Genomic DNA, 27,681 nt, shown 5'->3' with positions numbered 1-27,681 from the left:
GTTTGTGATTTTATTATTATTTTTATTTTTTTATTTTTTTGCATTTTATGCACATTACAATAATTTTTATGTAATTAACTTCACATTTGCATGCGAAAATTCCCATTCCCATTGACTTGCATTGCGTGCAAATATGTCCCGTGCAGAAATAAGCACCCAAGTAGGACTTTTATTTTCTGCCAAAAGATTGTACAACAATGCCAGTCAGATGAGATGCCGATGACTTGTACTAGATGTGCTGTTATGTGTGAAAGGTGCCAAGGCAGCAGCTGGAGAGGCACCAGCCTCTGGAAGAACAGCCATGAGGGCACGCCCATACCACCTCACAACTGGCCATTGGAGAGTATGGTGAGCGGAGCGCTGAAGAAGTACTACTCATATCTTGGCAACTTCAGTGTTGCTTTAAGTGGTTTCCATTATTACATGCTTCACTAGAGGGAGACGAGAGGAGCTGCTAGGAGCCTGTGACATGCTGAGAGGGAGGTGAGTAGCTACTTTTTTTTTTAACACGTTTTATTGAAAATACTGCAAAAACAGTGCAGACAACAAGGTACAATACCAAGTAAATGATTCAGCAGAAAGAGAAAAAAAAAACCATGAAGTGGTAATACAACATTGGCATTAAACACATAAAGGAGAATAGACAATATGCAGTCTTACACACTACTTCTTGCAGAGTAATATTATAACACATAATCAATAGAACAAACGACAAAGCTTAGGTTGGCTGTCGGGATTAGAAGCGCCAACAAGTAAATTTAAATAATATGCTTCTATAAGGGAAGTTCATACATTAACCTCCTGAACGGTATGCCCGACACTGTGTCGGGCAAGAACTTTTTGCTGAAGGCAGTATGCCAGACACATTGTCAGGCTTGCCACTCAGAAGGTTTTGCGCCGCATAAGAGTCCCCCATTATAGATTATATAGGTGTGGGGTCATGACGTTAGTCTAGATCCTCCACAAATCAAAGAATACCGGAGCTGTGCGGACTGCAGAGAGGCTGCAGCCATTGCTGGAACAAGGCTTTGTATGCAAAGAGGCTGCATTAGGGGGTGGGAGGCACATACATTAGTGGTCCTATTCCTGCCTACATGGACCTGAACCCTCCACACCTATCTAACCAATACTGGGGGACACCTGTGTGATGAATGATACGGAAGTCGGGGTGATTAGCGATTCTGTATCGTTCTGCAAACAGATGTCTTTCCTTCTCTTCTGCGTGAAAGCAAACCCATCACCCACATTTAATTAACTTGTTCAAGTCCCTCTCCTGGCCAGTGACACAGAAGTGTGAACCCTAGCCTGGTATAATACATCAAAGGGTGTTCTAGCTGGTCACACTCAGGTGCTAAATAGCATACCAAAAGTCCTATTTATCCAGGGGAAGCTAGCTCCCCAGGGGTCCACTGAAGGGCTCAGACACAGAGGCACCGCTAGGGAACAGGTTTTAATGCATGTAGTTTTGATTCTGGTCTGTTAAATGAAAACCGTGTATAGCACAGATATGAAATTAATATAGTCTTATTCGTTAAAATCTGCCCAATGTGCTGATATAAAATTCATAACCATAACCCGTCCGGTTATTGGTGTACGATCCTTATTGGGGGCAGGACAGCCTAACCCACTCATGCAAGATGTCATATTAATCAGTATTTTCTGACAATTATGAATCTGCTATCCACCTAAATATGACACGTGTAGTTTATGAGTTACAGTGTTTTACCTTTATAAGCTCAAAATCCTCCTAGGAGGAGGTGGACTGTCATTGGTGAGTAATTCAGAGGGGGCAGGCGTTGCCACACCCCCAAACCAGCTTCATCAAAATCACATTGCCAGCAGGCGGACTTTAGTCCTCCAAATCTCATCTTCACGAGAGCCTGCTGCTGCTAACCAGAGGACCATGTGGTTAGCAGCCATCTTGGATCTGTAACATCTGTCTGAATTACAAAATATACCTAAAGGCCTATGATTCTGAAACCAAGGACTTTGCATTTCTTTTAACAGAAGGAAATATTCCCACACAGACTGCATTTCGCCTAAGTAAACCTTTCACAATTATTCCCTTTTATTTTAAGCTTTGTATGTATATGTTAATTAGTGTATGTAAATGTGTGTAATGCATTTTTGTATTAAAACGTTAAAAAATTGTTTAGCGGTTATGACCTGTTGCTGAACTTACACAATCGTAATTACTCCACCGAAAACGTTACCTTGTGTTCTATAGTATCTTGTATTTATAACCCGTATGCTTGAATCGGGCACAGATAGACAGATATGGCACCGATCCCTGCATACAGCTAAGGGTTAACTTACAGTGTTGGCAGTGTGCTAATATATTTACAGTCCTGTGCTGACTCACAGGTGGTGGCAAGCTTTTGAATTGTACATGTGTGGTAAATCCTTTGGAGTCAGGACGCTCCTCTCGGCTAGTCGGTTCATAGACTGTGAATCCACATATGGGCATCTATGTGCAAAGTGACAGCGAGACCAAGTTTCTGAGTGATTGACCCGATCAAGGACCGGCCCGTGCGGTCTATGACAACCTGTACCTATCTAGCCTACAATGGGGGACAGCTGTACCTCCCTAGCCTATACTGGAGGACACCTGTTACCTACCTAGCCTAGACAGGTAAAAACCTGTACCTAGATAGCCTATACTGGGCGACACCTGTACCTATCTAGCCTACACTGGGGGACAGCTGTACCTCCCTAGCCTATACTGGGGGACACCTGTTACCTACCTAGTCTAGACAGAAGAAAACCTGTACCTATCTAGCCTATACTGGGCGACACCTGTACCTACCTAGCCTATACTGTGGGAGACCGGTACCTGCCTAGCCTATACTGGGGGACACCGGTACCTACCTAGTCTATACTGGGGGACACCTGTACCTACCTAGCCTATAGTGAGGGGACACCTGTACCTACCTAGCTAGCTTATACTGGGGGACACCTGTACCTACCTAGCCTAAGCTGGGGGGGGGGGGGAGACACCTGTACCTACCTAGCCTATACTGGGAGGGACACACCTGTACCTACCTAGCCTATACTGGGGGGGAGACACCTGTACCTACCTAGCCTATACTGGGGGACACCTGTGTAGACTGTTTCAACTGCCAACTGAAGGAGAACTCCACAAACACCAATGCAGGTTGTAAAATTCAAAAAGTTTGTTGAAAATAAAAAATAGATGGATATAAAGAAAAAATGACTCCGTCACTTGTTCTCATGAGAAAACTAATCAATATGCTTGCTCCAAAAATACAGAAAAACTAAAAACTTTGCAGATCCAAAATCTGTCGCTATGGTATGCAATTACTTCTGTTCTTTTGCAGGACTAGTCTACTGCTAGGAAAAACAGTCTATTAACAGGTACTTATTCCAAATCTTTCACTACTGCTGGTAAATCAACATATTAATAATTTCTCCTTTCTTTTACAGGAATCCAGCTGGACGACTCTTCCCAAAGGTAAGTATTTCTCCAATATAACGTTGCACTGTCTTGTGCACCACACATAAAAATAAATAAAGCAAAAATGTCTTCTGGCATTTATTACTTTGTAAAGTCAATAGGCTATAAGAGGATATGATAGGCCTCTAGCAGACAGGGCAATAGCCTATTTCATTAACCAGATTCACTTTCTTCTCAATCTCACTATTTCATAGTCTTATGCACAGTATATGGGTAATAGGCAGTTCTTTGACTTTTATAACAGAAACTGTTTCCCCATTTCCGCAACCATCCAGTCAAACTTATAAAAATACAAGTGACATTATAATCATCACAATTAGGGATGGTCAGTATTAATTCTCATCCTCACTAACACTATGCTTCAGCAGTGAGGGACATTACCAGAGCCAGCTTCCCTGTAATCAAAATATTCAAGAACCTTCCTTGTCACATGCTGATTTATCACAACATTAATCATAGTTCATACGTGTCATCTTGAACAGTTTCTTTTCTAGCATCTCTATATCAAGAATCACTGGCTATACATCTGTCTGGCTCTTTTTCTCTGACTGGAATCTCTCTCCTGGCTTCCCCTCTCCTTGTCAGCTTTGATGGACTGATGGCTATATGTGGAGGATTGAAGAATCATCTAAGCGCATTACTTTCTACCCGACATGTCGTCTGCCACAGCTTTTGGCCTGCTTTTCTTCAGCTCAGCCTGCTGCATCCTTCCTCATCCTCTGTCCGCTCCAAACTGTGCCACACCGTCTCCTCAGAGAGCTGTTATCTCCCTAACGGCTCTATCGCGCGCGCCTGGTTGCTTAGCAACCTTCCCTCCTCACACGCGTAATGAACGCGGCCGGCTCTACGCATGAGAGCCTCACCCGACGCGTCCTGGTTGTCTGGGCAACCGGGAGGAGTGCATGCGTCAATATGTACGCGTGCACTCGCTCCCCTCTCCGCATAGCCATCAGCCCTGCCTACACACGCGGCAGCGGCCATCTTGACTAAGGGCAAAATGCCCTTACTTACAAACCTGTGTCAGCAGCACCTTATTTAAAGCTGCTGACCAGGTAATAATGGTAAATATATATAAAAAAACAGGTACCCCCTTTTCTACCTGCTATACCTGTACCTACCTAGACTATACTGGGGGACATCTGTACCTACCTAGCCTATACTGAGGGGGAGTCACCTGTACCTACCTAGCCTATACTTGGGGACACCTGTTGACTACCTAGCCTAGACAGAGGGACACCTGTACCTAGCTAGCCTATACTGAGCAACACCTGTACCTACCTTGCCTATAATGGGGACACCTGTACCTACCTAGCCTATACTGAGCAACACCTATACCTACCTTGCCTATAATGGGGACACCTGTACCTACCTAGCCTATACTGAGCAACACCTGTACCTACCTTGCCTATACTGAGCAACACCTGTACCTACCTTGCCTATACTAAGCAACACTTGTACCTACCTAGCCTATACTGAGCGACACATGTGCCTACCTATCCTATACTGAGCGACACCTGTGCCTACCTATCCTATACTGAGCGACACCTGTGCCTTCCTATCCTATACTGGGGACACCTTTTCCTAGCTAGCCTATATTGGGGACACCTTACCTATCTAGCCTATACTGGGGGACACCTGTACCTACCTAGCCTATACTGGGGAAACCTTAACTAGCTAGCCTTAACTGGGGGACACCTGTACCTAGCTAGCCTATACTGGGGGACACCTGTACCTACCTAGCCTATACTGGGGACACCTTACCTAGATAGCCTTAACTGGGGGACAAATTTACCTATGTAGCCTATACTGGGGGACACCTGTACCTGGCTAGCCTATACTGGGGACACCTTACCTAGCGAACCTTAACTGGGGGACACCTGTACCTAGCTAGCCTATACTGGGGACACCTGTTGCTAGCTAGCCTATACTGGGGACACCTGTACCTAGCTAGCCTATACTGGGGACACCTGTACCTAGCTAGCCTATACTGGGGACACCTGTACCTAGCTAGCCTATACTGGGGACACCTGTACCTAGCTAGCCTATACTGAGCAACACCTGTACCTACCTTGCCTATAATGGGGACACCTCTACCTACCTAGCCTATACTAAGCAACACCTATACCTACCTTACCTATAATGGGGACACCTGTACCTACCTAGCCTATACTGAGCAACACCTGTACCTACCTAGCCTATACTGAGCAACACCTATACCTACCTATCCTATACTGAGCGACACCTGTGCCTACCTATCCTATACTGAACGACACCTGTACCTACCTAGACTATACTGGGGACACCTTTTCTTAGCAAGCCTATATTGGGGACACCTTACCTATCTAGCCTATACTGGGGGACACCTGTACCTACCTAGCCTATACTGGGGAAACCTTAACTAGCTAGCCTTAACTGGGGGACCCCTGTACCTAGCTACCCTATACTGGGGGACACCTGTACCTTCCTAGCCTATACTGGGGACACCTTACCTAGCTAGCCTTAACTGGGGGACAAATTTACCTATGTAGCCTATACTGGGGGACACCTGTGCCTGCCTAGCCTATACTGGGGACTCCTTACCTAGCGACCCTTAACTGGGGGACACCTGTACCTAGCTAGCCTATACTGGGGACACCTGCTGCTAGCTAGCCTATACTGGGGACACCTGTACCTAGCTAGCCTATACTGGGGACACCTGTACCTAGCTAGCCTATACTGGGGACACCTGTACCTAGCTAGCTTATACTGGATGACACCTTTACCTAGCTAGCCTATACTGGGGACACCTGTACCTAGCTAGCCTATACTGGGGACACCTGTACCTAGCTAGCCTATACTGGGGGACACCTGTACCTAGCTAGCCTTTGCTAGGGGAAACCTGTACCTACCTAGCCTATACTGGGGACACCTGTACCTAGCTAGCCTTAATTGGGGGACACATTTACCTATGTAGCCTATACTGGGAGACACCTGTACCTGGCTAGCCTATACTGGGGACACCTTACCTAGCGACCCTTAACTGGGGGACACCTGTACCTAGCTAGCCTATACTGGGGGCACCTGTACCTAGCTAGCCTATACTGGGGGCACCTGTTCCTAGCTAGCCTATACTGGGGAACACCTGTACCTGGCTACCTACCTACAATAATCTGCAGGGGATTCTGAAAACAGATAGGGACCGCACGTTAGGCGACACAGGAAAGGTAATATATAAATGCACACATGGGGGTAAATTTTTTTTTTTTTTAAAAAGTCAAGTTTTTATTGAATTTTTGCACATAGTTACAGAGCATACAAACATCCCCAGGCAACCCGCCCAAACTTCCCCTCCCCCCCTTCCCTCCCACCCCAGGTGCATCGTGTCTTCAAGGCTCAAAAACAGGGTAACGTGGAGAGCCACCCCCTCCCAGGGGCGCCGCGAGGCATAAAGCGAACCAAGCGGTCGCTTGGGGCCTCACAATCTTAGGGGCCTCGGCGGCTCCGTGACGTCGGCGTGACGTCACTTTTTCCCCGCAGCCCCGCCGGGCTGGCAGAGCAGAGCAGGGCTACAGGAAGATGGCCGCCGCCGAAGCCCTGCTCTGGAGACTATGTCTCCAGTACAGGGCTTCGGGTGGCCATCTTCCCGACCCGTAGCCCTGCATGAATCAGCGCGGGAGATTGGAGGAGGAAGCCAGGGAGGGAGCTCCGTGGGAACTGCGCGCCTGAGAAGCCGGCCGGGAGAGGAGACCAGGGAGAGAAGACTTCTGCCAGTGCCAGCCTGCCAGGTGAGTAAATTCTTTTCTTTTTGCAGCCGCAGCCCTAATTGCGAATTTGCGATTGATTTCTGCTGAACTGTGCCCTAATTGCATTTGATATCTGCTGGAAATGTGGCCCTAATTGCGATTGATTTCTGCTGAACTGTGCCCTAATTGCGTTTGATATCTGCTGAAAATGTGGCCCTAATTGCGATTGATTTCTGCTGAACTGTGCCCTAATTGCGTTTGATATCTGCTGAAAATGTGGCCCTAATTGCGATTGATTTCTGCTGAACTGTGCCCTAAATGCGTTTGATATCTGCTGAAAATGTGGCCCTAATTGCGATTGATTTCTGCTGAACTGTGCCCTAAATGCGTTTGATATCTGCTGAAAATGTGGCCCTAATTGCGATTGATTTCTGCTGAACTGTGCCCTAAATGCGTTTGATATCTGCTGAAAATGTGGCCCTAATTGCGATTGATTTCTGCTGAACTGTGCCCTAATTGCGTTTGATATCTGCTGAAAATGTGGCCCTAATTGCGATTGATTTCTGCTGAACTGTGCCCTAAATGCGTTTGATATCTGCTGAAAATGTGGCCCTAATTGCGATTGATTTCTGCTGAACTGTGCCCTAATTGCGTTTGATATCTGCTGAAAATGTGGCCCTAATTGCGATTGATTTCTGCTGAACTGTGCCCTAAATGCGTTTGATATCTGCTGAAAATGTGGCCCTAATTGCGATTGATTTCTGCTGAACTGTGCCCTAAATGCGTTTGATATCTGCTGAAAATGTGGCCCTAATTGCGTTTGATTTCTGCTGAACTCTGCCCTAATTGCGTTTGATTTCTGCTGAAAATGTGCCCTAATTGCGTTTGATTTCGGCTGAAAATGTGCCCTAATTGCGTTTGATTTCTGCTGAAAATGTGCCCTAATTGCGTTTGATTTCTGCTGAAATGTGGCCCAAATTGCGTTTTTATTTTCTGGTGTCTGGGGTAACTGTTGCTGCATTTATTATTTAATGGTCATAGTTGGCTATATTTGCTGTGCTACGGTTAAGCTTCGCCCATACAATGTCATGGCCGCGCCAATCTTTCGGCGCGCTACGCGCGCCTCAATCACCCCATCATCCATTTTTTCCCCGCAAACAGCCCCGCCCCAATCCGCCCTCCTGCTCCACCCACATGTCATGGCCACGCCCACTTATGCGGGATAGCCACACCCATTTTTCGCCGCGGCGCGCTTCGCGCGCCGCAGGATAGGGCCTCTTGCTACAGTCCGCTTGGGGCCACAAAAACCTTAGCTGCACCCCTGCCCCCTCCCATATAGAGACTGAGGCAGGCTGAGCGGACACTCTAAGTTCATGGAAAGGCGTAGCCCTAGCTCTCAACAGATTAAAAAGGAGGCATAGACCCAGCGGACTCATAAACATAGGGCAGACAGGCGGTGAGAAGCCACTGCATTTGTAGGTAGAGGTACAAAATTATGAACCAGAAGGAGGTGGCTGTGATGTAATATACTCAGACCACTGCAGCCAGATTCTTTCGAATTTCTGTGGACATTTCCTATTTAAATACGTTAGTTTGTACCATGCCATAACTTTATTTATTCTTGATATCCAGGAGCTTTTAGAAGGGGGCTGATCTGACATCCATTTAGAGAATAGTTCCCTGCGGGCATACAGGCACAAGATTTTAACCAGGGTGGTTTGGTGATTGGAAAGAGTGGCGTCATCATATAAACCCAGGAGGAGGACTTTGGGGTCCAGTACAATTCTCTCCCCCATAACCTTGGTAAGTGTTTTCGCTATCATATTCCAAAAGACTTGGAGGATATCACAGGACCAAATCATATGGAAAAAGGTTCCCACCTCCCTCTGACATTTAGGGCAGATATCTGATCTGTCCGGGAAAACCACCCTCAGCTGTATCGGTGTGCGGTACGTTCTGTATATTAGTTTAAGGTGCATGAACTTATCTGTAGCTGAGATTGTAACCCCTTCCATACTTGACAGGACGTCTCCCCATTCATTATCTGATAGGGGACCCACATCCCCCTCCCACTTCAGCCTGGTCTTATCTAGTCTAGGGATGGTTTGAGGAATCAGTCTAGAATAGATTTCAGAGAGAGGTCTCTCAAGCTGTTGTTTTATAAGAGGTGCTTCTATATGATCTGATTCCCAGATCCAGTGGCCAGGGAATTGACACTGCCAAGCGTGGCGGACCTGAAGATAACGGAACAGCATACTATTTGGTAGCCCAAATTTATTTTTCAGTTGGGAGAATGAGAGCAGTGTGCCGGAGGGGGCAAGCTGGGCTACCTGTTTGATACCCCTGGAGGCCCATATCTGGGGGTCCGGTATGGATACGAAGTGTGGGAGTTTGGGGTTTCCCCATAATGGAGTGTAAGGAGAAAGAGTATTTGGTTTTCCCGTGCCAGCTCTGCTAGTCTCCCAGGCCTTAATGGTGGTCCTCATAGGAGTCGTAATGAAGGAGTACCTGTTAATCCCCCTAAAAGGGAGGTTCAACAGCGACTCAAGTGAACCAGCAATAGCGGCTTCCAGTACCACTGCTGTATTCCGCGCATCCTGGGAGAACCACCATCGTATGGACACCAGCATAGAGGCCAAGAAATATTTGCGTAGATCGGGGAGAGCCAGTCCCCCCCCCCCGTCCAGGGGAAGCTGCAGGGCAGTAAGCGAGAGGCGTGGGGAGGAGTCGCCCCAGATAAAACTAGAGGTAACAGAGTCTATTTTTTTGAACACCGACTGTGGGATCCAGATAGGAGACTGCCTGAGAACATATGTGAACCTAGGGAGGAACAGCATCTTAAAGAGATTCACCCGTCCCACCACTGAAAGCGGAAGAGCCCTCCAAATCTGGGCCTTTCGGGAGTAGTGATCAATGACTGGTTGCAGATTCAGGGTAATAAAGTTGTCTAGGGAGTCGTCCACCACGATACCCAGATATTTAAAACTGTGGACCCATCTTAGTTGGGAATGGGAAGCCAAAGGGGCGATACTTTTGTCAATTGGGTATATTAGGGACTTGTCCCAGTTTATGCGTATACCTGAGAACGTACCAAAAGAGTTAAGGATATGGAGAGCTGCATTCAAGGATGACCCTGGATCACCCAAAAAAAGGACCATATCATCGGCGTAGAGCGCCACCTTCTCGACCAATCCCCCTACCCGAAGTCCTGTAACATCTGCAGAGGACCTAATTTGTATAGCTGCTGGCTCAATCGCCAGAGCAAACAGGAGGGGAGAAAGAGGACAGCCTTGGCGGGTACCTCTGCGAAGGGGAAAAGGATCTGAGACCTCATCATTAGTTTTAATTCTGGCAACTGGGGAATGGTACATTAGTTTAACCCATGCAATAAATTTGTCCCCGATCCCATACAATTGGAGGACCTCCCAGAGGTACGGCCACTCAACCAAGTCAAACGCCTTTTCGGCGTCGAGCGTTGCCATGACTCTGGAGCCAGAGTTATCATGGGGGATGGTGAGATTAGTAAAGAGTCGTCTCAGGTTGATGTCCGTACCCCTGCCAGGCATAAAGCCAGTCTGATCTGGGTGTATCAAGGTCTCGACTACTTGGGACAGCCTCTTGGCCAGGATTTTAGCCAGTATTTTAATATCGACGTTGAGGAGGGAGATTGGTCGATAGGAGGCACAGCATCTTGGGTCTTTGTCTTTCTTAGGGATTACCACTATAAGAGCAGTTCTCATAGATTCTGGGAGTCGGCTCTCCAGTAGCATAGAATTATATAAATCAGCCAGGGTAGAGGCAAGGTCCTCTTTATACAGTTTGTAGTATTCGGAGGGGATGCCATCTAGGCCAGGTGTTTTACCCGATTGCATACTGGCTATGGCCGTGGCTACCTCTTCTTCTGAAATTTCGGCATCTAGGAGCTCCCTCTGTTCCGCTTCCAGCCGTGGGAGGGGGATCCCACCAAGATACTCTAACAGCTCAGGCAGGGTGTAGTGGGCCCTGGAGGTGTATAGGTTAACGTAGTACTTACGAAAGACCCCATTAATCTCTGAAGGCAAGCTATGAGTGACACCTACTTCATCGATGATGAGTGGTATACTGACTTTGGTCGTCTGCTCTTTGGCCAACCAGGCCAGCAGGCTACCGCACTTATTACCTTGCTCAAAGATACGATGGGATTGTCTAAGGAGATATTTTTTAGTGAGATCCACCTCCAGCAGATTCACCTTCACCTGAGCAGACCTCCACCGCTTAAACGAAGCCGGTGAGGGGCTGCGGCCGAAGGCCATCTCCTCTGATTTTGCGGATTCCTCAGCCTGGGCAAGTGAGAGTTTCCTCTCCCCCCTGGTTTTCTTGATCGTTGACTTGTATATCCCTCTAATATAGGCCTTGGAGGCATCCCAAACCATGTCTTTAGAAGAGGTACCTTTGTTAGTGTTCCAGTAGTTGAGCAGTTCAGTGTGTATCTCCCCCCCCACCTACTCATCCTGAATCCAATACGCAGACACCCTCCAGGCAGCCAAGGACCTCGCACTCCCCGTGGTAAGCGATAACATTACAGGTGCGTGATCAGAGATGGCCCAAGGGAGGCGATCAATGTCCCCGACCACCTGGAGAACGTCCTGGGAAACAAAAAAATGGTCTAGCCTGGACATAGTGTTATGCGAGGAGGAATGACATGTGAATCCTTGCGCTGATAGGTGCTTCCACCTCCACACGTCGGTAAGGGCGAAGGTATCCGCCCAATTGCGCAGTTCAGGTGAGTATCTACCCGTCGCTGGCGTTCTGTCAGACATTGCCATAGTAAGATTAAAATCCCCGGCTATAATTACTCTAGCGGACGGATATTGGGCTATTAATGGCATGAGATCGCGTAGGATAGTGGAATCGGCCGGAGGAGGGAGATACACGCTCACAATCACATACTCTATCCTTTGTAGGTTTGCATGAAGGAGTACAAATCTGCCATGGGGGTCAATTTTGAGTGAGAGGGTCTCAAATGCCAGACTTCTGTTAATTAGTATGCAGACACCCCTAGAATAGGAGGAGTAGGTTGCATGATAATGTGCTGCGACCCAAGGCTTTTTAACCGTAAGAACTCGGCTGCCCTGGAGATGCGTCTCCTGGAGCAGGCACACATGAGGCTTATGCTGTTTTAAGTAATTGAAAACTAGAGAGCGCTTAATTTTATTATTAAGGCCTCGCACGTTCCACGTGAGAATAGAAAGCCGTTGAGTGTCAGCCATTAATATGTAGATTAAGAGGTAAGTTTATGGGAGGGGTGAACCCCCGTGGCAGAGTAAAATTGAACAACACGATGCACCAAAGTAACCCTTTAAACACCCGCCCTGTATTCCCCCCCAACAATGAGAATACTTTATACCCAAAACCCTTTACAAGCAGTTGCATGACGAAAATCTTGATCTTCTGTCTCATACACTGTAGTAAACAACCTGCATATTTATATGAACAGATAGCCCAAAGCAATTAACCTGTGTTACCGAAAAGAAAACAAAAATAATAGGACCCCAGTCCGGTACCGGGGGGGGCGAGATGAAAGATTAAATACTAGGCCCCCGCTGACCAAGTTTTTGCAGTGCAGAATCTAAGCCCCGGTTCATCCAAAGCAATAGGAGGATATACCCGCCATTTTAGAGAGACAAGGCCCAGGGAGTATAATAACGAGTGGCCAAAACTCAGGGTGGACGTAGGCAGAGCCCACCAATAAATGTTGTTCAGTTTAGATAGGAGGCATCTGGAGGAAAAGTTCTAAAACAACAGCCCAGGCCCAGAGGAAGAATACAGGCCCGCCTAGCCTCAGTTCTCAACCAGGCAGTACAACATATAACGAATAGGTAAGAGGAAACAGTACTTATCCTGGCAGGGTCTCCACCCAGTCAGCGGCCTCTTTCGGGGTAGAGAAGATATGGACGGTCCCTCCATGTTCCACCCGCAGCTTTGCGGGGAAGATTGTGGCATATTTTATCTCTCTATCCCGTAGGGTTTTCCGGACAGCTTCAAAGGACTTACGGAGGCGTTGGGTCTCGGCGGTGAAATCAGGAAAGAGAAGGAGAGACACATTTTCAAATTCCAGCTCTCCAACCCGGCGGGCTTCCCTCAGGGCGAGATCCCTGTCTCGAAAATTGAGGAGGCGGAAGATGAAGGGCCGCGGCCTTGCGCCGGGTGGGGGCCGTTTGGCTGGTATGCGGTGGGCGCACTCGACCACAAACTGCCGGGAGAATTTCGCCTCTGGGAGTAGTTTCCTAAGTAATTGCTCAGTAAAGGTTGTGGTATCCACCCCTTCAGCGCCCTCCGGCAAACCTACAATCCGGAGATTGTTACGGCGGCATCTGTTCTCCGAGTCCTCCGCTCTGGTCTCCAGTGTGCGAACTCTCTTCAGGAGAGATTGGACATCTGTCGTGTTCGAGGCCGTAGCGCGCTCGTTAGCCTCCACCCTCACCTCCACGTCCGTCAGGCGACCCCGGATCTGGACTAGGTCCTGCCGTATCAGACCCGTATCCGAGTGGACCTGGTCGATCTTGGCGGAGAGCTTTTCGTCTAACTTAGCCAGGACCTCGAGGAGAGAAGGATGGTCGTCCTCGGCCTCCGTCGCCATGGTTTGCACTGCCTTGCTGCGTTTCTTGCTAGCGGGCGTCTGGCGTGGGGTTGCTGTATCAGCCACAGGGTCTCTGGACTCCTTTTTATTCTTCCCCGGTGACATGCAGGAGTGTTCACTGGGTCCCCCTCGACCGAATTATCGTGTAAAAAGAGGTAGATAGGGCTATCCAGGATAATATAATAGAATCCTACAGCGGAGACTCGGGAGGCACGTCTGTTCACTCCGCCATCTTGGTCACCCCCCCATGGGGGTACATTTATACACTGGGGGGGCAGCGAGGCAATGGACGCGGCCGATTCCCAAGAGATTTCATGTTGAAATTGATCGGGAATCAGCCTGCGGTGTATGGACAGCCGACCAATCTCTCTCTAATCAAACTTGACTAGAGAGAGATTTGTCTCTTGGTCGAATCCCTGTGTCCCCCATTATAGGCTAGGTAGGTACAGATGTCCACCATTATAGGCTAGGTAGGCATAGGAGTCCCCTAGTATACATTAGATAGATGGAGGGAAGCCTCTAGGCATAGGCAGTACAGGCCATTGGTCTGGAGTGCCATTGGACCTGGGGGGCGCCATGTTGCTGTATTAAGCCACGCCCCCTGGATGAAGCCACGCCTCCTGACTAAGCCCCACCCCCACGGGTGTTCTATTACCTGCTTCGAATGCATCTGCTTAGCGTAAGTTACAGGCAGCTGCCACTATGGCCCTCTGTGCCGTGTACATCCCCCCCCCCCTTTGTGCCTCTTTCTGTCCCTTTTGAGCCTCCTTCTGTCTCCTTGTGCCTCCTTCAGTCCCTTGTGCCATGTCTGATCCCCTGTTTGTCTTTCTGTCTCCCTTTATGCCTCCTGTCTCCCTTTGTGCTTCCTGCTGTCTCCATGTGCCTGCTTCAGTCCCCCTGTGCCACCTCTGCCTCCTTCTGTCCCCTTGTGCCTTTCTTTGTCCCCCTGTGCTACCTCTGCCCCCCTATTCCTCCTTCAGTCCCACTCTGACTCCTTCTGTCCTCATGTGCCTCCTTCTGTCTCCATTTGTGCCTCATTCTGTCCCCATGTGCCACCTCTGTCCCCTGTGCCTTCCTCTGTGCCTCCTTCTGTGCCCCTTTGTGGCTCTCTGTCCCCCTCTGCCTCCTTCTGTCTCCCTGTGCCTCCTTGCATCCCCCTCTGCCTTCTTCTGTCACTCTTTTGTGGCTCATTCTGTGCCCCTTTGTGCATCCATCTGTTCCCCCTTGTGCCTCCTACTGTCTCCCTGTGCCTCCTTCTGTCCTCCTTTGTGTCTCATTCTGTCCCCCATTGTGCCTCCTTTTGTTGCCCATTGTGCCTCCTTGTGTCCCCGTGTGCCTCCTTCAGTCCTCCTGTGCCTCCTTCTGTCCCACTTTGTGCGTCATGAAAGTGGAGCCCTGCCTATGTGTATTTTCTGGTGAAACGCTGCCCACATTGTGTATTTTCTAGTGAAACGCTGCCTACATTGTGTATTTTCTGGTGAAACGCTGCCAGCATTGTGTATTTTCTGGTGAAACGCTGCCACAATAAGTGTATTTTCTGGTGAAACGCTGCCGCATTACGATTATTTTCATGGTGGGGGCACGCACCACGGGTGGGGGGTACGGGCACCACAGGTTTTCTCGCCTGGAGTGACAAAATGGCTAGAGGCGACTCTGGATGGACTAGATAGGTGTGGGGGAGGTCCAGATCCATGTAGGCGGCAATAGGGCCGCTAATGTAAGTGCCCCCCAGTACCCTGTAGTCAAGAGTAGCAACCTACTTAAAGTGACCCTGAACACAACCAAAAAATGCAATATTAAACTTACCTGGGGCTTCCTCCAGCCCCTCGTAGTCTTTGAGGTCCTTCGATTTCCTCTGTGCTCCCTCCGTTCTCCTGATGGTAGTACCGTTAGTTGCCCAGCAGGGAATCATGCGCAAATATGCATGGCCCATCTGTATGCCGGTCTCGATTGCTGTAAGCATTCTGCGCATGCACAGTTCATTCTTTCAAGAACCCGCTACGTCACGCAGCTAACGGAGCCACCAGTGGGAGAATGGAAGGAGCAAGGAGGATGCTGAGGGACCTCTTAGACTACAAGGGCCAGGAGGTAGCCCCAGGTAAGTTCAGTGTTGCATTTTTTTGGTTGTGTTCAGGGTCACTTTAAAGTGCACCCGTACTCTTGCACAGCACACAATGAAAATTTTTTATTTTACATATACAGTAGTTGCTGGAGAAACAAATGTATCTATGTTCTCTGTTTAGGCAGATCAATGTATCCAATTAGTTCTTATTAGCAACTGTGAATAGACTGCAGGAGAGCTCTGCTGAGGCAGCTCTCCCCATCTCCCCATATAGTAAAACACTTTACACTTTAGAGGCTTTACCCTTTCAGTGCTTCCTGAAGAAGTGAAACCAAGTTAAACATCAGGTTTGTTTTTATTAGGATTTCCATAAATTGTAAAGGAAGATTTTTTTTCCCCATAATGGTTATCAGGCTGTGGCTAATATTTTAGAGCAAAGAAGAAGTACTGAGTTTAGTTCTACTTTAATATTAGCGCTACATCTGCTACCTACACTGAGGTGGGCAGAATTGGGGGGGGGGGGGGGGTGTCAAAATTTGGAATCTCCATTCTAGTGCTGGAGAAACTTGTCCCAGCCCTGCTAACCTCATAGTACAGTAAGGTGTTGAATGGGTCAATCATTGATCAATCAAAGTTGGATGTGTACCAGGCTTAAAGGCTGATGATGCAATTTTCATGTCAGATAGACTGAACTATTGATGTAAATATTCATGTACTCCCCTTTTAAAAAACAATAAAAAAAAAAACCACTAGTGACTACATGGCTAGGGAGAAGTATGAGCTGCACCTCAAAACTTAACTAAAAGCGCTCCCATCAGGCACAACTCCCAAACGGATTACTGAGTAATATGTCTGCCTAGCCATATCACCACCAGTGGTTTTTTGTTTTGTTTTATTTTTTCAAAAATTTGTTTTTATTGAAGTAAAGGGCAATATAAAAGACAGTTAGTACATGATATCAATAAATGGGTAAGTGAGTAAACAGCCAAATATAATATCATGACAGTCTGAGTCTAAAATAATAATAGCATAAACTATAATAAGAGAGGAAAAGAAGGGAGAAAGGAATATATAGGAAGAGGAGGGAGAAAAGTAAGGGGGGGGGGGGGGCTAGGGAGAGGGGAATGGGGCAGTAGGGTAGAAGGAGTAAAAGGGGGGAAGGGTTGCCTCAAGTATATGTTGCATCATATGGAGGACAATATGTAGATTCATGCGTAGTAGGAAAGTAGGAGACACCATTGCATGGAATAGGGAGGAAGGGGAGTGGAGCAAAAGAGAGTTGGCCTGGCCTGGATGATCTATGGAAACAAACATAAAACATATAAGACACAACAAAACTTCACATAGCAAAATACAATAAATAGAAATAGAAATTTATACAGCGAGAGCAAGCAGAGATGAATAGGTTACACACAAAATGATAGATCATATTCTCGATTCATCCCTGCTCTGCCCATTGCATCAAGTCTCTTAATCCATCCTGGCTCGCCGCGTAGTAGTTCTTTAACTTTGTCACCCCCCTTCCAAGTTATTGGGACCCCATCTATGGCCATGACCCTCAATTGTGCTACACTATGTTTGCAACTGGTGAAATGTTCAGCAACAGCCTGTCCAGCAGTAGCATTGCGAATGGCAGTTTTATGTGCAGAAATACGTGTTTTCAAATTTTTTGTAGTCATACCAATATAAATGAAGCTACAGGGACACCCCAACAAATATACTACATAGGTAGAGTCGCAAGTGTATCTCCCCCTCACATACTGCATATGACACTGCCACACATGTGGCATGACATACAAAGATACATACCACAATGGGACGAGGGAATCTGAGGCATAGGCACTGTTTTAACCCGTAATTTATCTCTGACAGTCGGAGCACGTCGAAACGACATCAGAGGGGGGTATCTAAACTCGGGCACCCGTGGTAAACCGTTGCGAAGAATATGCCAGTGTCTACGAAGACTCCTGGCTATAACATTGCTACACGTATTATATGTCGACACGAAAGGTATACGCGAAACATTCCTGGGTTTGCTTCTCCGCTACGTAGATTCGGTGCCCAGAACTGTGTCTGGATACCCCTCAAACAAAATTTGTTAGTCAGCTCGATCTTCCGTGTGTCACATGCCTCAGGTTCACTCACAATTCTACTAACTCTCATTAGTTGAGTACGGGGGATACTGTTCTTGACACTCTCCGGATGAAAACTCCAGTAGTGTAAAGTGGAATTCCTATATAGGTCAGAGATGACCCTATTGCCCTGGCGACTTACCAAGACATCCAAAAAGGAAATACTGTAGGGATCCCAATTAATAGTAAGTCTAATGGCGGCGCACTGGGCATGCATGGCATGAATGAAATCATCCAGTGCTGAATGCGGCCCCCTCCAAATGCAGAAGACGTCGTCAATGTACCGCCACCAGCACACAGCGTGCTGGCGGAACAATGGATTAAGATACACGAACGACTCCTCGTAGAGACCCATAAAAAGGTTTGCATAAGAGGGGGCCACGTTCGACCCCATAGCTGTGCCACGACATTGTCCGTAGGCGGTACCCCTTAACCTCAAAATAATTGTATTTAAGAACAATTTCCAATAATTGCACCAAAAACCATCGTTGCTCAGCAGAACAGTCAATATAAATCATAAGAAACCAATCAGTAGCCTCCACACCCTTATCATGTGGGATGGAGGTGTAGAGACTTTCTACATCCAGTGTAACAATCCTAGGAAAGCCTCTGGCCCAGACGGCGTGTCATCCATGTGCCTAAGATCCTGCGCTAGCCAGCTAGCCCCGGTGCTGACCTCCATTTTTCAGAATTCCCTGTCGGCTGGCAAAGTACCCTCCTGCCTTAAAAGGTCCACCATCATCCCACTCCCCAAAAAACCAGGGGTCACGGATCTCAACAACTACAGACCCGTGGCCCTTACCTCAACAGTCATGAAGATCCTTGAAAAAATAGTCCTCACCCATCTGAAAAACTCCACCAACGCCCTCCTAGACCCACTTCAATTTGCATACAGGGCAAACAGGTCCGTAGAGGATGCCATCAACATCAGTCTGGCATACACTATGGAACATCTGGACAGACCCAACACCTACGCCAGGATCCTCTTCCTGGACTTTAGCTCTGCTTTCAATACGATCTGCCCGAACATCCTGTATAACAACTTAGCGCAACTTGGGCTTGAGGGTAATCTCTGCACATGGATCAAGGACTTCCTCACAAACAGGACGCAACAGGTCAGACTTGGTAGCTGCCTCTCCCAAACGAGGACCACAAATACTGGCGCCCCCCAAGGCTGTGTACTGTCTCCGATACTGTTTTCCCTGTACACGAACAGATGCACCTCAACCGCGGACTGCGTTAAGGTAATTAAATTTGCGGACGACACCACCATCCTTGGTCTCATCAGTGAGGGGGACGAACGCACCTACCGCAGTGAGATTGAGCGAATCTGCAGCTGGTGCAAGGACAACATGCTTGTCCTAAACGCTGCAAAGACAGTCGAGCTGGTTATCGATTTCAGGAAACGCCCCCCCCCACTCAGCCCGGTACTCATCGAAGGCACTGAAGTCACCAGAGTATCAAGTGTTCGGTTTCTGGGCACTACCATCACCAACGACTTGAGATGGAGTGAAAACACCACCAAATGCCAAAAGAAGGCGCAGCAACGGCTGTTCTTCCTAAGACAACTCAGGAAGTTTGGCATGCCGCAGGAACTGTTATCAAGCTTCTACACTGCCACCATCGAGTCAATCCTGTGCTCATCTATCATCGTGTGGTATGGGGGTGCCACCACGAGCGACAGGTACAGACTTCAAAGAGTAATCAAGGCAGCGGAAAGAATCATTGGGTCACCCCTGCCACCTCTGGACCTCCTCCACGCATCCAGATTGAAAACAAGGGCATACAGGATCACGAATGACCCGCACCACCCCGGTGGCCGCTTTTTCAACCGCATGCGCTCGGACCATCGTTTCAGAGCTATTTCCACCAAAACCTCCAGGCACAGGAACTCCTTTTTCCCCCAAGCAGTGTGCCTTCTGAACTCAAGTCACACACACAGAAAAACTAAATAGAACACCTGCGACCCAGGCCTAATTAAATATGTACTTTTCCGTGGTTCCGCACGCAGTTTTTGCACTACAATACCCTAAAGTCTCTTGTCTGCACATGTTTTGCTTGCACTATGTTGTTTTATTGTTCTATGTCTGTCATTGCATGCTTTGCACTACTATGTCTTATGCCGATGTGTACCACAAACAATTCCGAGTGTGGCAACTGCTGCACTTGGCGAAATAAATCTGATTCTGATTCTGATTCTGATCAAGATTTGTCTTCAGTCAGGTCATACCCCTCCTTTATCCTATCTCACAGTTTTTTTGTTTTTTTTATTTGTTCTTTTGGAGTGGAGGGCCTGTGTGACCACAAATTAATCACACTCCTGTGTACCCCATGAGATTAATGCCCACATTGCATGGGACAATTTGATCCTCAGGGTCAGGGATTACAGGGGAGTGTCTTAGGCAGCATTTGGTGTGAGATGCTTCGGTGGGACAGTCTCCTGGCCCGGGTGGAGAAGGAATGCACGCAGACGCAGGGCGCTAGGGACACGCAGCAACTAATTAATGGCGGTTTTAGGAAGTTAACTAAATTATATGAGAGAAAATCAAAACTGTGGTGGAATTTAAAATATAATAAGGTGTATTTGGATGACCAGTTTGCTCCACTCTGGCTACGGTTTCAGATTTTCCCCCACCGTAGAAATCTCACGGAGGATTTCAAAAACCGGTGGGAGAAGAATTTTGAGTGTTGTGCCAAAATTTGCCTGACTTTAATGAATGAGTTGGATACAGAAGATTTAAAAACGACGGAGGAGGAAATTCAAAAGGTGACAGATTCTTTAAAAGAATTTGACAAAGATCCATTATATAAAATTTGTGTAAGGCTTGGTGGTGTATTCTCCACAGTCAGCATGCAACGCATGAGCTGACGTGGAGGAGGTACACACACTAGCACAAGGAAACAGGCTATCCCTAGTATAGTGGAGGGGAGGACTGACTCCAAAAGGAGATTGTGGCGCACAGAGCCGGTGCAGATCCGACAGCCACAAACAATACTTTTGCGATAACGTCTCAGCGCAAGGTAGCGCTGAGCGCATAAACCAGAACTGAGGAGATCAGGACAGGTAGACAGAATGAACGCTTGCTAGCTAGCCGCTACTTAGTGACAGCAAGCGTCCACAACAAGACAGACTGGAATGAGGCAGCCAATGCGTTTGCAGCGATGAAAAGAAACTTGGGTGCTGATCAAGAGGGACAGAGGTTCCCAGTAATGAAAGGTTAGTCCGTGCCTACCTCAGGCTCCACTGTGCCCACTCTAATAGTGGGCACCTATCACTGCTGATTTGAGGGTGGTGGCACCAAAGAAGTTGGTTGGAAGAAGACACAAAGTCTGCCTGATACTTCTATAAAGGTGTGTGTGTGTGTGGTGGTGGTGGTGGTGGGGGGGGGGGGGGGGGGGTTAAGACTGCATAATGCTTTCTGGAGAAGGGGTATTGCATACACAATTTAGCACGATTTATCGATTAGGGCCCCTTTTTCAAATTTGAGCACCCCCCCTTGAGAATCCTCTGCACGGCCCTGATTGAGGTATATTTGTGACCCAAGAAGGAGGCAAGGAAGTCTGTTCGATTGGCATTAGCCATAAGGTGTGGGGAGCCTGACAAGCATTTGTTTGTATTGAGGTATATTTGTGACCCAAGAAGGAGGCACGGAAGTCTGTTCGATTGGCATTAGCCATAAGGTGCGGGGAGCCTGACAAGTACCCCAAAAACGATTTAAGGCCACTGTAATCACTGGCCCACCAAAGTTGGTGAGTGTGAATCCTTTAGGGTGTTCCTGGTGGTGGTTACAGTCCATATACAGTGAATTTATGGTTGGAGCGCTGTTCTGGTGTAAAGATAGTATTTGGAAGAGAAGGACTGACTCAAGCCTTTTTACAGAAGCACACCCATAGGACTGTGAGGGAATTATGAACTGTGTTTTTTCCATTGCAGATAAATTTGATTGGCGTGGAACTTTTGCGCAGGACAGTATATGTGATATAAATCAAATTGATTGTATTGAATATTTAATCATATTGATCATATTGAATACATCCAAATCATATTGCTTGTAGTATATGTAACATCTGAGCGCTGTATAATTTGGGTTGGGGGGGTATCTGCTGTCATCAAGTCTTCCTTCTTCCATCTAAGAAATATAGTGAAAATCAAACACCTTATCCCAGCTGAAGACCTACCTGTCCTGGTTTGTATCCTCCCGCCTAGACTACTGCAACACTCTGTTCATCGGATCTACAGATAAGGTTCTGCGCCCCTTACAGCTAGTACAGAATGCTGCAGCCAGACTCCTAGCCAATGCCCCCCGCAGCTCACACATCACCCCAGTACTGCAAACTCTTCACTGGTTGCCAGTAAAGTGGAGAATCAATTTCAAGATCTGCCTGCTGACATTCAAGGCTCTACACCACATGGGACCCAAATACATAGCGATCTATTGGAACTTTATGCCCCTCCACGCACCCTCCGCTCTGCCAACAAGATGAAGCTGGTTATTCCCAGGATACACTTAACATTTGGTGCTCGGGCCTTTTCCTACGCAGCCCCTACTCTATGGAACTCACTTCCACAATCAGTACGAGAGTCTCCTTCTCTGGACAGCTTTAAAGAAAAAAAGGCTTAAAACTCACCTCTTTTCCCGAGCCTTTGAGACTGTATAATGCTGGGTCACAGCGCTTTGAGTCCCCAGGGAGAAAAGCGCTATAAAAATATTATTGTTATTGTTGTTGATGTGTAATAGGAATTCGGGGAATTAGGCATCAGTGTGGAGAGAACCATGCGTGAAGAGAGGCATAATAACTCGCTCTTGTCAAGATTAACCTCAAAAGGGGTTCTCTTGCATATATATATATATATATATATATATATATATATATATATACACACAAAAACTGACACTTACCTGGGGCTTCTATCAGCCCCCTGCAGCTGTCATGTGACTTGTTAGTGTGACTAGGTCTCAGGTGTGAATGGGAAGCAGGTGTATTACATTTGGTGCTATTGCTCTCACACTCACACCATGAAACTGAGCTCCTGCTCTATGGCCAAGGCCATTTAACAAGAAAAGTCCCACTCAGAACAGGCCACACCATGGTCAACCATGGCCAAAATTGTACTTGCACTCACGTGTTTGTGCGATACTGTCTATTAGGACCGACCACCGCCAACTAACCCTCACTGCTGTGCACTGTGGGGGGACTATACTCACCACTCAGTATGTGTCACTGCTGCTCTCTGCAATACTCGTACTGGCGCTGGAGACCAAACCGATGTCACCCTCAACGTTCCTCACAGATTTTCACAGGCTTTCCGTGGACGGTGGCCTGGACAATCCACGATTAATCATTGCGTTTCACCGCCTCTATGCCAGTTTCTATAGGATATTTGGTTTATTCGGAGTGTGCAGCACCCTCTTGTGGGCTTTTATGCGTTGCAGCTATGAATACTCATTACATACTAGTTTCTTGAGTGCGGTCTGGTTTTAGTCATGGAGAAAATCCGAAGACATAACAACAAAGGTTAAGGAACTATAAGTCCCACAATGCATTTGCCTTTATGAATCATGACTGGGGCTGTCAGACTCCTGCAATGCATTGTGGGACTTGTAGTTCCTTAACAGCCGAAGAGCTAAGTTTGCCTATTACCGGTTTAGGTGATACCTCTAATGACTAACTGTATAAGATTTCTCTGCAAGCTTTCAAAACTTTAAGTGTCTTCTTCAGAACTGGTTCAGAGCCTGAAACATGCCTGAGGAAGAAACAGAGTTTTGAAAACTTGCAGAGAAATCTTGTACAGTTAGCCATTAACCACTTAAGTACCCGCAGTCTCTGCCCCCTTAAGGACCAGGGACCGATGGTACAGAAACGGCGGAATCCCGACAATTGCCGCATATACCCTCTGCAACCGCCTTCACTGCCGCAGGTCAGAAACCTGGGCCACCCACTCTGACGTCTCTATGACGGCAGAGCCCTGTGAGCCGGTCAGGAGCCGCTTTCATTGGCTCCTCACCCTGCCTATCAATGTAAGCCAATGGGAGTTGCTTAAATTGAAAGACAGGGCCAAGAGCCAATTAAATCGGCTTCTGACCCGCTCACAGGGCTCTGCCGTCATAGAGACAGGCAGAGTGAGTGTGCTGCGATGGGAGTTGGAGGGTATTAAGCGGCGAGATCGGCAAAAACGGTGGTGGTGGCAGCGAGTTTAAAATCTACACCCTGGCAGCCAGATAGCCATCAAAACAGGGCATAGATTTCAACTACTAAGGTCCTTAAAGAGAATCTGTAACATAAAAAAGTACCCCTGGGGGGTACTCACCTCGGTAGGGGGAGGCCTCTGGATCCTATCGAGGCTTCCCCCATCCTCCTCCGTCCCACGGCGGCAGTGATCGAGCGGGGATGTAAATATTTACCTTCCCGGCCCCAGCGAAGTCGTAGTATCGGCATTCGTCTCCGAAATAGGCGGAAATACCCGATCACGGTCGAGTCCACTGCACAGGCGCAAGATCGGCTATTTCTGCCTATTTCCAAAAAGAGAGCCACAACAGCGCCCCCACTGGAACAGGGAAAGGTAAATACAAATTGTCGGCTGTGCATTCCGTGGGCTGCAGCGAGACAGCCGTCAGCCGTGGGACACAGGAGGATGGCAGAAGCCTCATTAGGTTCCAGAAGCTTCCCCCTACCGAGCTGAGTACTCCCCAGGGTAATTTTTTTTTTATTACAGAGTCTCTTTACAGAGTTAAAGGTATCATCTTCTAAACCAGTGCTGTCCAACTTCATGGGCATGGAGGGCCATCTTTTTTTCAGACCCCAGGTTGGAGGGCCGAAGGTTCTTGCTAGAGCCGCAGCCCCCCCCCCCCCCTCCCCGGAAAAAATGCAATTAAAGGATAATTGGATTGGCAGCACTTTTCACAAAATGCAATTTAAAATAATGGTGAAGTGCGCCAGAAAACACGCCGAAAAATGGGTGTGGCCATGGACCAGAATGCGGGTGTGGCCACGGGTGGAGACAAATTTACATGAACTTAGCAATGTGGGACATTAGATTATGACAGTGGTGGTGAACCTTTTGGAGGCCGAGTGTCCAAACTGCAACCCAAAAGTCACTTATCGCAAAGTGGCAACAGCAATTTAAACTAAATACTGTACAAACGTTTTAACTCATACATGAACATTATGGAAAATCCAAGTTGAAAATAAACTGTGAAGATAAACAAATATCATCCATCCTACTCCTGAAAAATGTGGGTTTTTTTTTTAGAACCTCCCAGTTTTATTTTCCGTTTTAAAAAGCTAAAAAAGTAGGTTTAATGCTATTGTCTCATATGATAAGGATTCAGCTTTTCCCATAGTCTCGCAGTTAGCAATCATGTGACCCCCAACAAGACAAATTCAGCAATCATGAGGCCCCCAACAAATCATGAGGCCCCCAACAAGACAAATTCAGCAATCATGATGCCCCCAACAAGACAAATTTAGCAATCATGTGGCCCCCAAAAAATCATGAGGCCCCCAACAAGACACATTCAGCAATCTTGAGGCCCCCAACAAGACAAATTCAGCAATCGTGATGCCCCCAACAAATCATGAGGCCCCCAACAAGACAAATTCAGCAATCATGAGGCACATAAATAGACAGCATTTCACATAAATAAGCAGAATGCCCCTTTAATATGGTAGACACCTCTCACCTGGCTTCTAAATTCTCCTCTACCGGCTGCTGTGCCTGGCAATAGTGTTTTGGGCCGGATTGGGGATGATGTGTGGGCTGAAATGCCAGGTGACAGGTGTCCCCCCAGTTGAGGTAGTGACAGGTGTCCCCCCCCCCCAGGTTAGATAGTGACAGGAGCCCCCCCCCCCCAGCTAGATAGTGACAGGTGCCCCCCACTTAGATAGTGGCAGCTGCCCCCCACTTAGATAGTGGCAGCTGCCCCCCACTTAGATAGTGGCAGCTGCCCCCCACTTAAATAGTGACAGGTGCCCCCCACTTAGATAGTGACAGGTGCCCCCCCAGCTAGATAGTGACAGGTGCCCCCCACTTAGATAGTGACAGGTGCCCCCCCAGCTAGATAGTGACAGGTGCCCCCCCTAGTTAGATAGTGACAGGTGCCCCCCACTTAGATAGTGACAGGTGCCCCCCACTTAGATAGTGACAGGTGCCCCCCCCCCGGCTAGATAGTGACAGGTACCCCCCACTTAGATAGTGACAGGTGCCCCCCACTTAGATAGTGACAGGTGCCCCCCCAGCTAGATAGTGACAGGTGCCCCCCACTTAGATAGTGACAGGTGCCCCCCCAGCTAGATAGTGACAGGTGCCCCCCACTTAGATAGTGACAGGTGCCCCCCCAGCTAGATAGTGACAGGTGCCCCCCCCCTAGTTAGATAGTGACAGGTGCCCCCCACTTAGATAGTGACAGGTGCCCCCCCAGCTAGATAGTGACAGGTGCCCCCCACTTAGATAGTGACAGGTGCCCCCCCAGCTAGATAGTGACAGGTGCCCCCCCTAGTTAGATAGTGACAGGTGCCCCCCACTTAGATAGTGGCAGGTGCCCCCCCAGCTAGATAGTGACAGGTGCCCCCTCCCCCCGTTAGATAGTGACAGGTGCCCCCCCAGTTAGATAGTGACAGGTGCCCCCCCTAGTTAGATAGTGACAGGTGCCCCCCCTAGTTAGATAGTGACAGGTGCCCCCCACTTAGATAGTGACAGGTGCCTCCCACTTAGATAGTGACAGGTGCCCCCCCCCAGCTAGATAGTGACAGGTGTCCCCCCCCCCTGTTAGTGACAGGTGCCCCCCCAGTTAGATAGTGACAGGTTCCCCCCCAGTTAGATAGTGACAGGTTCCCCCCCAGTTAGATAGTGACAGGTGCCCCCCCAGTTAGATAGTGACAGGAGCCACCCCAGCTAGTGACAGGTGCCCCCACCAGTAGCGAGCCCGTTACCTCTGTGTCCCCGCGGGCCTCTCCGGTGTCCCCGCTGGCCTCTCCTGTGTCCCTGCTGGCCTCTCCGGTGTCCCCGCTGACGATGCCGCTGCTGCCTCACAGATCAGACCTCACAGATCGCGGCAACTGAAGCAAGCAGAGCGCGCGCATGACACCCGCGCGGCAGAACGTCACATGCGGAAGTGAGTAATGATTCACTTCCGCATGTGACGTACTCCGTGCGGGTACCATGCGCCCTCTGTTTACCTCAGTCGCCGCGATCTGTGAGGTCTGATCTGTGAGGCAGCGGCAGCGGGGGGACATAGGAGAGGCCACAATAAGAGGGAGCAGGCATGGCGCCCATAGCGCAAGCCATGCCTGCATCCCAGGGAGACGAGCGGGCCGCAGCAGGTGGCCTGGTGGGCCGGATGCGGCCCGCGGGCCGCCAGTTGGACAGCACTGTTCTAAACAACTTTTGTTGATATGTCTTCAGTTACTTTCTCTCTCTTTCCATATTGCAGATTACTGGAACTCTCTATCGCCATCTTGTGGACTTTATTCTCAATGCACCCACTTGGCTTTTTTGGAAGTACATATACTGCTTTCACATTACTATTCTCCTACTAGCCATGTTAAATTAAATAAATTGCTCCCATCTCTTAGCCATATCAATAGCCTATTCTTAAAATACCTATTCATTGGAGGGGGGTACCCCGAGAGAACCACAGCCCCACACTGAAGCCATTCATTGCTTATATATA

General features: G+C 48.2%; 1 long non-coding RNA gene across 1 annotated transcript; it reads left to right on the top strand.

The window, feature by feature from the left end:
- The first annotated feature begins 343 nt into the window (after nt 1-343).
- Nucleotides 344-27,492, top strand: LOC137545170 (uncharacterized). The gene is made up of 4 exons (XR_011026007.1): nt 344-483; nt 3,339-3,375; nt 3,445-3,472; nt 27,442-27,492. It is a non-coding gene; the product is annotated as an uncharacterized lncRNA (long non-coding RNA).
- Nucleotides 27,493-27,681: the final 189 nt, after the last annotated feature.

Source organism: Hyperolius riggenbachi, chromosome 2 (genome assembly GCF_040937935.1).
Source record: "Hyperolius riggenbachi isolate aHypRig1 chromosome 2, aHypRig1.pri, whole genome shotgun sequence".
NCBI lineage: Eukaryota > Metazoa > Chordata > Amphibia > Anura > Hyperoliidae > Hyperolius > Hyperolius riggenbachi.
This window is presented reverse-complemented; position numbering and strand designations above follow the sequence as displayed.